This window comes from Varanus komodoensis, unplaced genomic scaffold (genome assembly GCF_004798865.1).
Source record: "Varanus komodoensis strain SLA01 unplaced genomic scaffold, ASM479886v1 scaffold53, whole genome shotgun sequence".
Taxonomy (NCBI): domain Eukaryota; kingdom Metazoa; phylum Chordata; class Lepidosauria; order Squamata; family Varanidae; genus Varanus; species Varanus komodoensis.
Genome location: NW_025336126.1, coordinates 1,847,300 through 1,861,209, shown reverse-complemented (window position 1 = coordinate 1,861,209; position 13,910 = coordinate 1,847,300). Strand labels below are relative to the sequence as shown.

General features: G+C 42.6%; 1 protein-coding gene across 7 annotated transcripts in view; it reads right to left on the bottom strand.

Moving 5' to 3' along the window:
• EPN1 (epsin 1) overlaps positions 1-8,649 on the bottom strand; it is a 33,912-nt gene extending 25,263 nt beyond the window's left edge. For 5 of the 7 annotated variants that reach the window (XM_044447791.1, XM_044447795.1, XM_044447793.1 and 2 more), the window contains exon 1: positions 7,814-8,649. The gene's annotated coding sequence lies outside the window, so the exon portion shown is untranslated. The remainder of the gene's footprint in view (positions 1-7,813) is intronic. The other 2 variants (XM_044447796.1, XM_044447798.1) reach the window with 1 other exon arrangement.
• Positions 8,650-13,910: the final 5,261 nt, after the last annotated feature.

The window sequence follows — 13,910 nt, the reverse complement described above, 5'->3', positions numbered from 1 at the left end:
AGAGAAACGTGGTGACCTGGCACGATTCCGATGGTTGGAATGTGTTCAGAATGGGCAGAAATGTTGAGCTGTGCAGAAAAAGCTACTCAAGGAAGGCTTTTTCAAAATCGTCCCATATTCAATAGAACTTTCATCCTGTATTAGGGTTAGGGGCATGCACCAGGCTAGGGTTAGGGTTAGAAAAACGTGGTGTCCTGGCATGATTCCGATGGTTGGAATGTGTTTCGAATGGGCAGAAATGTTGAGATGTGCAGAAAAAGCTACCCAAGGAAGGCTTTTTCAAGATGGTCCTCTTTTCAATGGGACTTTCGTTCTGTATTAGGGTTAGGGATGTGCAGCAGGCTAGGGTTGGGGTTAGAAAAGCGTGGTGTCCTGGCATGATTCTGATGGTTGGAATGTGTTTCAAATGGGCAGAAATGTTCAGCTGTGCAGAAAAAGCTACTCAAAGAAGGCTTTTTCAAAATCGCCCTCTTTTCAATAGGACTTTCGCCCTGTATTAGGATTTGGGGTGTGTAACAGCGTAGGGCTGGGGATAGAAAAACATGGTGTTCTGGCATGATTTTGATGGTTGGAATGTGTTTCGAATGGGTGGGAATGTTGAGCTGTGCAGCAAAAGCTACTCAAGGAAGGGTTTTTCACAATCGTCCCATTTTCAATGGAACTTTAACCCTGCATTAGAGTTAGGGGTGTGCAGCAGGCTAGGATTGGGGTTAGAAAAACGGGGTGTCCTGGCATGAGTCTGATGGTTGGATTGTGTTTCGAATGGGCAGAAATATTGAGCTGTGCAGAAGAAGCTACTCAAGGAAGGCTTTTTCAAAATTGTCCCATTTTCAATGGTATTTTACCCCTATATTAGGGTTAGGGGAGTGCACCTGGATAGGGTTAGACCAGTGGGGGTGAACCTATGGCATGCGTGCCACAGCCAGCAGGCAGAGGCCTCTCTGTCGGCACACAAATTGCCCCAGCATCTCTCCAGCATCCAGTCATCGGATAAGAGCGCACATAGGGGCCATGCACATGCTTGGAAAGGAGTAACGGCACCAGGCAATGACATCACGAGCAGCCACTCATTAGCCATGACTGCTCTGAGCTTTCGGATGACCAGTCAGTGTGCTGTCAAGGATATATATATATATATATATATATATATATATATTGCTTGAATTGGCTGTGATGTATTTTTTCTAAACTAAAACCTCAGTTTTCAGGTTTTATTGTAGTGTTGGCACTTTGTGATAAATAAGTAGGTTTTTGGTTGTACTTTGGGCACTTGGTCTCGAAAAGGTTAGCCACCACTGGACTAGATTATGCAAAAGAAACTAAAAAACATTTATTAAGTCCTACATACATACAATATTTTATTTTTTATTTATTAAAACATTTTTATGCCGCCCCATTCGCCGAAGCCTCGCCGAATATATGGATTATTAATCAATTTGATGATTTACTACCATAAATATGTAGATGAATTTATCATAACAAGTTAAATTTTATTAAACATTTCAGTATGCTGATCTGAACTACATACTCTCTAATACTAACCAGCCTCACTCATGTGTTTTGTCTCTCTGTATGTGGTGTATCTCGCATTTCTCACAACTTTTTTGCGTCTTTAAAGTGCAATAAAATATCATTGGTGTGGCTCAGACCCTATCTTCACAGAGGCATAAGGTGAGTGGTTATTTTTAAAATTAAAAATATTTTTCAATACACACACACACACACGGGAGGGGGAGGGAATCTACGACACATACGGTCAACCGTATTCAGAGTTAAGGTGAGGGGTTGGTAGAGATATCTAGGGTTTTTCCACTGTTGTGGGGGTCCTGTGCTCCTAACCTATACAAATGTGGAGGTTCAACTGTATATGAGTCTCCAGCCTGTTGAGGAAATATGGAGTGACCCACTATTACAATAAGATACAATCATAGGTATAAAAAAAGCACAAATCCGTTCAGTATCACAACAGCAGTGTTGTCAATGGTCACATGGAAAGATGTCTGCTCAGCACTGATTGCTTCTACTTCTCTGGGATCTTTCAATGTTGGAAGAAAAGCCAGAGACAAAGTATGCTGTGGTGCTTAGATTTCACAGAGACTTACATTAGTCTTTCTCAACCTGGTGCTCTCCCGATGGTTTGTACCAGCTCCCATCAGTCCCAGCCACCATGGACAGTACTGGGAATTATAACCTAACATATTTGGAGGGTATCAGGCTGAGGAAGGACGATTTGTGCCCTAAAACTTTCCTTGAAGGAACTCAAGGTGGTGCACATGGAATCCTCCCAGCAGCTCTACCAGGTTGAGAAATAACAATTGGCACACAGTCATCTTTGTGACTGAGTAGGGGTCTGAACCCCAGTCTCCCAGGCTAACCTTGCTCACATACTGGCAATTTCTTTTACATATTTATTTATTCATTGTTATTTCTATACCACCCAATAACTAAAGCTCTCTGGAACGTTTACAACTCATAAAATGCAAAGCTAAAAATTCTAAAAACTGTATTTAAAAAACAAAAATTTGCAACAACAGGCCTCGCTAAACAGCAGACATAAGGCTCCCATATGCTACTTAAATGCCTTGACATAGAGGACAGCCTTAACCCAGCACCAGGCAGGCTTCCATGGGGTGCCTGTTCCATAATGAGGGGCTGCCTGATTATGAAGGCTGAGTTATGTGGCTTCCAAGATGTCCAGAAAAACCTGGGACTTCTAGTAATGACTGAAAATGTAAGTCATTTCCTCCTGAAATGGAGGAGGCTAAAGGAAATAAAGGCACAAACATTGGCACAGGGAACAAACACTTGTTTGTGGGCCTATTGTTTGCTGGTTTTAGTGGAATAGTGGGATATAAATGCTTTAAAACCCCAAAGGAGCAGTTACTGGAGTAGAACAGCAAGCAATGGAAAGCAAGGACATACTGGTCTTGTAATACATCATTCTATCTAGGATCAGGGATCACTTCAGTTATCCAGGAACGCAATACATGGTGAAGCTACAAAAGCATTTAGTTTGCAGAGGCTTTGCAACTTTAAACCGTCCTTCTCCAACCTGGTGCCCTTTAAATATTCTGGACTAGAACTCCATGCTAGTAAAAGGTAAAGGTAGAGGTTTCCCCTTGATGTTAAGTCCAGTCATGCCTGACTCTAGGGGGCGGTGCTCATCTCTGTTTCCTGGCCGAGGGAGACAGTGTTTGTACGCAGATAGTCTCCGTGGTCATGTGGCTGGCATGGCTAAACACCGAAGTGCATGGAACGCTGTTACCTGCCCACCAAAGTGGTACCTTGTCATCTACTTGCATTTGCAGGCTTTTGAACTGCAAGGTTGGCAGGAGCTGGTATGGAGCAATGGGAACTCACCCCATTGTGCAGATTCGAACTGGCAACCTTTCAATCAACCAGCCCAGCAGTACAGCAGTTTAAACCACTGCGCCACACATATGGAGAGAAGCAGTTTGGGAAAGGTGGCTTGAGGCAGGTTCAGCTCGAACAGGGACCCCGGCATTACACTCTTGTCAAACAGGCTGATTTGCAAATCATAAGATGCTCCAAGTATCTCAGAAAGTGAAGGTGCTCTTTTTCCTCCTGCTCCTCCACAAAATCATTGATGTAGCAGTTCAGAGCTACAAATAAGAAGTATGTAATCCTGTAAAGGTCTCTGCCCAGCTAAAGAACACTCCACCTGTGACGTGGACCGGGTTCGCGAAGTCAGCAATTTCAAATATCCAGTAGAAGGCTGGCCTTGTGAGATGGATCTGCTGTGAAGAACAGCCCTATGTCATTACTGAGCTCTAGGTCTCCACTCAGCACCATCTTTACTGGTGTTCTGATGTGTCTGGATTGTACTTTGTGGTTTAAGAACTTCCCTTGGCCTTGTCCTGAATGCAGATGGGCAGATTGGGTGGCAGCGGTTGCTGACTGGTGGCAATGGGTTAAGTAGTCTGGAAATCACTCAGTTGGAGAAGGTTGTCTTAAATAAACAAAGCTTTCCAGAGGTGCAAACCATCTACTTTGCACTGGGTTGGAACCCAAATGTGTTTGAATGATCTGTCAGGTTATCTCAAAGATGAATGCATTCCCTGTCAACTCACTTCCAAGGACAACAAAAGGTATTTCTAAAAAGGGCAAGGGTCTGTAAGTCTCCAGGACAGTATTTCACCAATTAAAATTGGTTTTACTTTTCCTCCTTGTCATTCCCTACTCTCTTGCATCCTGAACTTGAAAAATCAAAGAAGTGGCAGGAGGATGAAACAATTACCTGAACAAAACAAAATATTCACTCCCCCCGTGTCTTATATTGATTAAAACTATTAAATGCTGAAAAAAATCATAATTATTTGGAGCCAAGTGATGCTAGAAATTAATGGAAATAGCTAAGCCACTTTCATTGACTAAATGAGGAAAACAACTAGATTGATTTTGGAGAGAAATAAGTCTGCATTCATTGTTCAAGTCAAAATAAACAGCAATGCCATATCACTAAAATGATCCTGTTACTACCAACAGGAAGGATTGCCATCCAACTCATCCTCAGAATGTTCAAATTAACAAATCAACTGAATGCAGCACTTCCAGCTCTGATCACGCCCTTGCAAACACCAGGGCCTGTCTGAAACCCTGGAGACCCTCAGCCAGTTAGACCAGACAATACTGGGCTAGATGGATCCATGCTCCAATTCCATTTAAGGCAGATTCATACGGCAATTTGTGCAGAATCTATCACTGGATACACATTGCAGTGCCTATGCGGAATCCTGAGGGGTGTGCATGCACACATATGTATAAACATATGCACCTAATACACTTCTAAACATCATGGAGCAATAGAAGAATGGTTTTGGTGAATTAGCCTTTGTTACCAGTCACTAATTTAGCTCTCCTCCCTCCAAGTCCACCTACTGGACTCCTAGTCCCTTCCTCTTCAGCAGCTTCCCCCAGCCTGGAGCCCTCTGAATGTTTTGGACTACAGCTTCCAGCATCCCTGACCACTGGCTATGCTGGCTGGGATGAATGCAAGTTGAAGTTGCAAACATCAGATGAGCACCAGGTTGGGGAAAGGCTGCTCTAATAATACCCTAACCACATTACCAAATACTATCTCACTGTTCATTTCACTTCTCCTTTTCTTATATTGCCCAATTTCCCTCCTTTGCTCTAATTCTACTCCTATCCAAAAACACATAGATTGTAACCAACAATCAAAGAATGCTGGAAAACACTGCAGCCTCTGCACCTAGAAACCCAAATTTACCAGAACCAAGCGCTGGTGGTTAACTGCAAAGAAGGGTCATTTCTTGTCATTAAGTGCATTTGTTCCTCACTTGTTTAGAGCAGGTGATGGGATGGTTGAACCTCAGGCCCATGGGGCAAATCTGACTTGGTTTAAACAGGGGTTAAAATTTGTGGGCCAAATATGACCCTCCGGGACTGCCCAGATGAGAGACTGTCATGCCCCCTTTCTCTAGCCCCTTTCCCCTCATTGTTTGGCTGTTGCCCAGCTTTTGCATCAGTTTCATCCCAATTCTAAAGCACTGAGGTGCCTCTTCTAAGTTTTAGTTAAATAACTTTAAGCTAACTTATGCTGGCATTTTTGGTCCTCCAGTATCTCTGGCATCACCCCTTCTGTCTTGCGCAACACTTGAATGTGTTGCTGAGGGCTTGTTCAAAATGGAGTCAGGCACTTAGGCTGAAAGTGGCATGAGAGCCCCAATTTAGAGAGAGCAAATATTCATAAATAGCGAACAGAGTAAAACAGCAAAAGGGCAGTTAAAACGGCATAAACATATAGTACACAGGATCAAACTGGCAGGCACAGTAAATATCTTTCCCTGTTGACAGGAGGACCATCTCCTGGAGAAAGAGGACACATGATCTGAAGTTCTCTGGCCTCCAGTATCAACCCTATAATAAACTTGTATATTACTCACTGCATATCTACACTGCTTGGTCTCAATCCAGCTCCTTTATCTACAAGAAAAGCAGCCTTGAACTCAATGGGTTTATTCAGATGCTTCTTCAAACCATTCTGAATACAGCCGTACCACATCTCGTTCCACAGACAACCCACACCATGCAGCTTCTTTGCAGGAAGGGTTGCTGAGTTGTGTGAACTCATCCATGTGCTTGATAGTGAGTGGGCCACTCATTCATTCACTTTTAAGATAGTGTAAATGTATGCTTAAACATAGTTTCATTCAAATTTAATTTGGAAGAGGTTAATTCTGGAAAGTGAAATATTTTACATGACTCCTCTAAAAAGATTTTTTTTTTAAAATATAATAAACCAAAACCTAGTGAAGGTGCAGCAAAACCAGAGCATAATTGCAGGTCAGCAGAGAGTAAACTGTACAATGCAAAACCTGGAAGCAGAATTGCATTTCCAGACACTCACCTTAAAGAAGTAGTACAAATTTCTAGTTACCATGTAGGGGAGAAATGCCCTTTTTTCCCTGGAGGGACAAGTGGTGACTCAAAGGCAGTGTCCATAAAGGACAACTGGAATGTTCTTGTAGCAGCTTTTCTGCATCTTTCATTTTCCTAACGATATGTTTTCACTCCAACACCCATTAAGAGGGCAATCCTAGGCAAGCTTAGAGAGAAGAAAGGTCTACAACTCCCAGCATGCCTCAGGCTAGGGTAGGCTAGGGCATGCTGGGAGTTGTAGGCCTTTCCTCTCTCTAAATTTGCATAGGATTGCACCTTGAAACACTTCTGTTCCACTAGGTCAGTCTCAAAGCATCTGGTTCACTCCCTTCTTCACCTTGTTTCCAGTGTGCAGATCCATGAGTCAAAAGGGCCCAGGTGTTCATATAAGTTAAAGGTGAGCAACAGAACATCTGTCCAGATGTCCTGGTCAACAAACTGCACCAGCCATAGCCAATGCACCCAAAGGTGAGGGATGAGAAATACACACCCAAACACCTTCCTTATGAAGGAATAAGAACAGAAGAAGACTATAAGAAAAGCCTTGCTGGATCAGATGCAAGGTCCATCTAGTCAAGCACTCTATACACGTGGTGGCAAACCAGTTGCCCTCAGGATCCCTCAAGCAGGATGGGTGCAAGACCCCTGCCTGCCTAAGCTCCTCAACAGCTGGTGTATGCAGGCATGCCACCTCCAGAAAAACAGGTAGCATATAGCCAGCAAGTCGAGTAGCCACTGATAGCCTCCTCCCTCATGAATCTGAACAATTCCCTTTTAAAGCCAGCCAGATTACTGGCTAACAACCACCATTAGGTTTTTCTTCCATCCATTTATCTAATCTATTTTTAAAGCCACCAACAGCAGTTCCTGTTTTCCACAAATCTTACAATAATGAATTCAAAACTTAAAAAGTACTTTGTTGCTATCAAACTACTACTACCTCTCCATTTTATCTAATTGTTTCTGAAGTATTTCTGAGATAGAATAATATCTCACTATCCCCTCGCCAACACCATAATAATAATTTTATATATTTCTACCACGTCTCTCAATCTTTAAGCATGTTCATTCTTGATTGAAAATGAGACATAATGTTAAACCGTGTTTTAACCCAAAATTACTGAATCCTCTTTCTCCTAGTAATTTGGCACAATATGTGTTCCACATGCCAGGTGTCAGCATCACCCCAGAGAAGCCACAGAGCATTCCCTCTCTGAAATAAAAGAACATTAGCAAAGTTTAAAACAAACAAACAAGCCAAGCCAAGCCAAAACCACACACACGCACCACACACAATCTGGGCTGTAGTGCTCAATGGTTCTAAATATTATCTTTCCTCAGGGTTCCACCCTTTCCCATAAACGTTAAGCTGCTGAAAGCAATCACTCACCTGGGCAGAAAAATGATTTCACTATTTCTTCTTTCCCAGATTCCCCAGGCAATTTTTGATGGATTCTTCTCTTCTAGGCTCCAGGTGGGTTAAGGCATTAGGCAAGCTGATAGATCAGGAACAATACCACGATCAGAGCCCCCTGGGTCCAGGGCTGGTGTTTCAGCCTCCCCACTTCCCCCAGCCAGGGGGCATAGCCAACGATCTAGTTTTAAAAATGGGGGAATCTTGGCAAACTGGGTAGGTAAGGAAGCCCACTGTTTTAAAGTGACCTCTCAGGCGGTTAACGGGGCAGGGATAAGGGTCTAAAACAGCAGAGTGCTCAGGAGTGAAATAAGGAACAGAGGATTGTTTGACCAACAGCCTTAGAGGAACAACAAAAATGTAAAAGAACGATGAGAATGATAAGGAGGCGCCTCTTCTGATCTAAAGAAGATAGGAATCGAGCTGAGTTCAAAGGTCACACATACAGGAAGGTCAGGGACCAGTCCAGGGTCGAGACCGAGGGTCAGATGTCAGGGCACGCTTCAGGAGTAACGGTAAATTCCGAGTCGAGCGGATGAGAGGGAGGGAGAAGGGTTCAGGCTTCAGGGAGAAGGCGATTCAGGCTTCGCCCCTTTGGAAAACCTCGGCCTGGTCCAGTCTTGGAGAGGACTTCGCCCCGGGCTTTCCCGTCTCCCAGGCAATGCAGAGAAATCCAGACACAGAGAAAGCCGCTCTATCCAGTCCCCTCTCTATGGCCCTCCCGAAGGGTCCGGGCCCTTCTCGACGCGCGGGGCAGATGCGGCAGCGGCGGCAGCGCCGGGAGGATTCCTTGCAAAACGGAACCGGAACCGGAACACAAGGCCTGTGACTTCCGCCTCCAGATTGCCCCCACTTCCGCCCGCACCCTTTTCCTTTGGCGGCTGCATCTATGATCGCCACTTCCTGTGTCATAGAGATAATACAATACGAGTAGATAGGAAATCAATAACAGAAGAAAGGGAGAAGTACAGAGAGAAGGCTCTGAACTAAGCGATGAAAAAATGCAAGCATTTTACGCAGACTTCACACCCGGATTTTATTTGATATCCGCTATTTGACTGTAGCTTTTTACTTCTGGACTGCCGCGGCAGAAGCATTCAGAATGCTGCGAAAGACACTCTACGGGGCGGGGGGGGGGGATCTGTGCTGCCCCGCCCCGTGTTATTCGATTTATGCTTGTCCAGAACGTCTAAATAATTGCTTAAGCCCAATTTGAGAAACCGGCGATCACGGTGGTGTGGAAAACAGGAAGCAGAAAAGTGTTTCCCGTGGACACTAATGCAACCAGCAGACACTTTTCCAGCGCCCACCAAGGTGCCCTACCCCACAACTTAAAAATATTTTTATTGCTGGGATTGCTGTGAAATAGGTTCCGTTGGTGTTGGTAAGTGGGAGTTCCAGCGAATTGTTTAACGTGTTGGGGCTCAGGCTGTGCCCCTGCCTTGCACTTTTAGGCATAAAGTTACTTGTATACTTTGACACGTCTCCCATGGCAACCATTTTGTGGAAACCAGGACAGTTTTTCCAGTGGCAAAATATTTCCAAAGTGCCCCTCCACACACACGGATTTTGAAGTCTAATAGATTGATTTACTGTAGCACAACCTTTCCTAAAAAGAGCCCACATTTCATCCGATACAGAAAGTGTCATTCCCAGTTCACACCTCTGTAGATGGTTACAAAGGAAAGAGACAGGAATAGTTCAGTTCATGAAATATGAAAGGCACACACTGATATTTGTATGCACACCTCAGATGTATACATAACAGGCACAGGAACATATAGCATGAACTTCCTTTCAGTAAAAATTAAAAGGAGTAACAGGACATGAGTTATGGGAGCAGAGCTGCATTGTTTTAATCCCTTGGCATGCTGTGATGAAGTACACATCTCATTGCTTAATCATAAAACATTTAGGTTCAAACTGGAAAGCAATCACGACAGAAGTGCTAAGCCCAGTCACAATTCACGAAGTGCACCAGTTGTTTAATAGCTAACCTCCCCTGCAACGAGGCTGCTAATCCCAGTATGTTCCTTTATCCCAATATTGCAGAATATGTATGGGGCAGGCAGCATGTGGCCCTTCAGGTATTTTGGCCTAACATTTCCATCACCCCTCACAATTGCCTGTTAGATAGGGATGATAGGAGTTGTGGCCCTCTGTATGTTTTGGCATATAAGGTGCCCACCCTTGGACTAAAAGGGCTTGATAGCCTTGCAATATGATTCATTGCTATGGCTCATTAGAACTGATGCAAAGGCTAATCGGGTTTTCCAATCAGGGGTCTCCCATACGAAATACTGTCCAGTGGAGGACACAGCACTGTTGCCCTGAAGTATTCAAGAACCATGCATTGATTCTTTGTCCTTTGCATCAGGTGGCAATCTTTACCTTTGAAGTATTTTAAAGTACATGATTTCTATATTTTGTACTGGGAGTTTAGTCTCAGGGATGAAGAAAAAAATTGCCACCTAAAACAACCAAGCATTGGACCATCTGTTTAGAATTAATCTGCTGCTTTACATTCAAAATCAGAACAGAAGGCTAATTGAGATGTCCTGGATTTTCTTCTGCAATTCTATTCTCTGTAACTAAATGACATTGGCAGCTCCTCGCCTGCAGGACTTTTAAACACCTTCCCTGAATGTAAAAGAACAGCGCTCCCATTTCTTCTGCAAACATGTTTTTGCAGCAATGAAAGTTGACAGGGGCTCTTATAGAAACAGTCCAAGTTGAATATCTTAACCCACCACCTTCAGTAAATATTTCATATTGATGTCAGTGGGACATCTCGAAGTGCTGCATATTACTAAAGGTAAAATACATTGGGATCAGAATTCTGAATCTCTATTTTATAGGCTCAACATATATTAAGTATAACAAAACCTTCATTTGCTATGGCAGACATTTCCTGCCTCCTATATAAATGAGTAAATTAGATGACAGGCCTAAACCAGCATGTGTACTTTGCTCCTGAGACCTTCTCTCCTCACCCCAAGAACTATGTAAATTGGCATATGACGTAGTTGTAAGAATTTCACTGTTCTTAACCCCACACGATTATCTAAGCTGTAGAAAGATGAGGCAACAATGCTCATAGAACTACAGTAGCCAGGGTTTCTAAGTAAGACCAGTGTTAAAACTGTATAGTTGTAGGTAGCTATATTGGGGCCATTAGAAAAGCATTAAAACATTAGAAAAACATCAGAAGCCAAAATATGGTAATACTTTTATTAGGATCAGCAAAAATGTCAAAAATGATAAGCTTTTGAGTTCTGTAGAACTTCACCACCCTGGATAGAGGGCAAAACAGATGCAGGAGGCAAAGACCAGACAGGAATAATAGGATGCCCAAAGTCTGCAGTGTATAATGATCTCAAGGAGTGCAGAAGGAGTTATGCAGACATAATGAGATTGAACTCACTAGGTGCCAGACAGACTGCAGGATTCAAGCTGCGCTAATGAGACAAAAAAGCACAAATGTCTCATTTTGAAAATAGAACCTAGTAACTGTTAGGTTTTGTCTTCCTAACCAGTACTCACAGATGGAAGGTAGAGAATAAAGACCTACCATGGTCCTTTCTGCTATACAAAAGAATTATTTTAGCTAGAACACATAGTACAGTTAGGACAAGTTGGATACCATTACGTAATATGTAGCGACATGTAACCTCCCATCACATTTTAGTCTTCACACAATAAATTGCTCCTCCTGTTTTTCATCCAAGCCATACTGTCCATGCATAGTCATCCATGTGGAAACTATCTGCCCAACGCAGTGTCATTCCTGAAAGAAGTTACATATCCCCTCTCACCTTTATACTCTCGTGTGTTGTTAGCAGACGGGCGCAGTGGAAGTTCCCATCATATGGTGAAATTCTCACAAAGCTGTCCAACAAAACCTAGTTGGCATGGCTAGGATTAAGTATGCCAATAAATGTATATACATAAAAAGACCAAGCTGACATTGTTTATAATTTCTAATTATAATTGAGTTTTTTTTAAAAAAGAAAAGGACTTGAATTTTTAAAAATATTTTTCCAGGACTCTGACAAAGAGCAAAGGCAAAGCATTATCCTAACTTTCCATTAAAAGAAATGCTGCATGCAGCTTACATATAAGCAACTTTTAAAAACAGTAAGAAACCCGTCCCCCCGCCGCCCCCCCCCAAAAAAGACAAGGGAATCAGTAGGACTAGAAAAGGGGCAGTACATGATATTCCAATTCTAATGTGACAGGGAGATCCCAAGTAGAAGCGCAGATGTCAAAATGCCTGCCAAAGTGTATTTGCGTTGAAAGCAGACAAAGATGGACCTCCCTTCACAGGGAATTCCACATAAGCCTAGTCACAGAGAAGGCACTTTTCCCTGATTTAACGAAGTGCAATTCAGATGTTGGTGGGGCAGAAAGGGCCTCTGTAGGATGGGCTGCATGAGCAGGCTGTTAGGCTCTCCACCTCATTGACTTAAAACATATCGAAAGGAAGTTTGCTTTGCTGGAGCAACAATGATTTCAGTTATGGCTTCTAGCCTGTGAGGTATAGTAGTTTGTGTCAGATTAGGCAACCCAGGTTCAAATTCTTGTTCAGCCATGAAGCTCACCAGTGACTTCAGCCAGTCCACCATCTCCCCTCTTGACCTACTTCACAGCACTCTTGTACAGATAAAACTGGGGATGGGTGAACACCACCCAAGATATACTGAACTTCTTGAAGGAAGGACAGGATAAATAACGTAATTTAAAAAGTGTTCTGACAATGGAGGTGGGTGAAGGAAGGACCACCAATACAAATGTACAGCAAGCTCAACAATTTATATTCCACTGCTTCAGGAATGTTGTAACTTCAATGCAGAGTTAGAGGTCATAGTCCTATGAAGGCAAGGATTCCTACAACCAAGGATTTGGGGGGGATTTGCAATTGTTCAACAATCTGTGGAAACTAAAAGTTACCTAGCCTCTACAGGTTCAGGTTATGTTAAGCAGATGGAGTTTTCACAATAAACTGGTACAGAAGATAGTTGTGAAAATGGCAGTCCCCAGCAATCCATTTCAAGCACAACTCTAGTAATAGCCATACCTTCCATAGCTCCATCTAAGGCATGGAATCAGTTTTGCAACTGCAAAATCCATTTGAGTTGTATTGTTTGCTACAAAACCGCAGTTCTCAAAAGCTTCTGAGAGGGAGGGAATTCTATATGTTAAAAGTACTAACTTAAAGCACAAATATAGGAAGAATTACTTTTCCATAGTCCCCCGACTTCTTTTCTTGTGTGCTTCAAGGCAAGGCCAGCTTGAGGGGAGGCACTCTAAAACAAAGATCCAAGAGATAGCCTCACCAAAAAAATCAAGCTTGCTTAACATATATTTTTGCAGGCTGCTAGTGTTCAAACATGGTCTTTTCCTTTATTCCTACCAATAATGGGAAATGTGCCGTACTTCCGGGCCTTAAACAGGTTTTTTAATTAATTGCTTGCTAATTACATTTTCCATATGCAGTTTTTGCTTTGTATATCCTTAAGACCATGTAGCTAAATGCTTTTAGACCAACTCCTGCTGGGCTACCTTTCAAATCTTAGGCTGCAATCCTACATGTGATTAGTTAGAACTAATCTCTCCTGATCAAAACAGATTTAATTCCAAGTAAGCATGTACAGGATCAGGCTACAAGATAAATTCTTCTAAGCGCCTTATCCTTACTGAGATGCCATTTTAGTTTTAACTTACATAAACTATATTGGCACGGCACAATACAATTTCGTTTTAAATTTGGCTTAAAAAATTTCCAGTAAGATTTTGATATTCTTGTTGTTACCTATATTTTATACTGTATTTTATGCATTACTGTAAACTGCCCAGACAGCTTTGGCTATTGGATAGTGTAGGAAAAATAACACATCAGGATTCCTCAGTATAGCAACCACAAATTCTGCAGCAAGAAAAAGTGAATGCTGCAACTTGTACAAATAGTTTGAGATAAGCAATCATACTATTGTTTTATGTTGCTGTTAGTCAAAGTCGAGAAAAAGCAGGTATAAAGGGCAGTGAAAAATCAGTAAAACTTACTCAGTTTCAG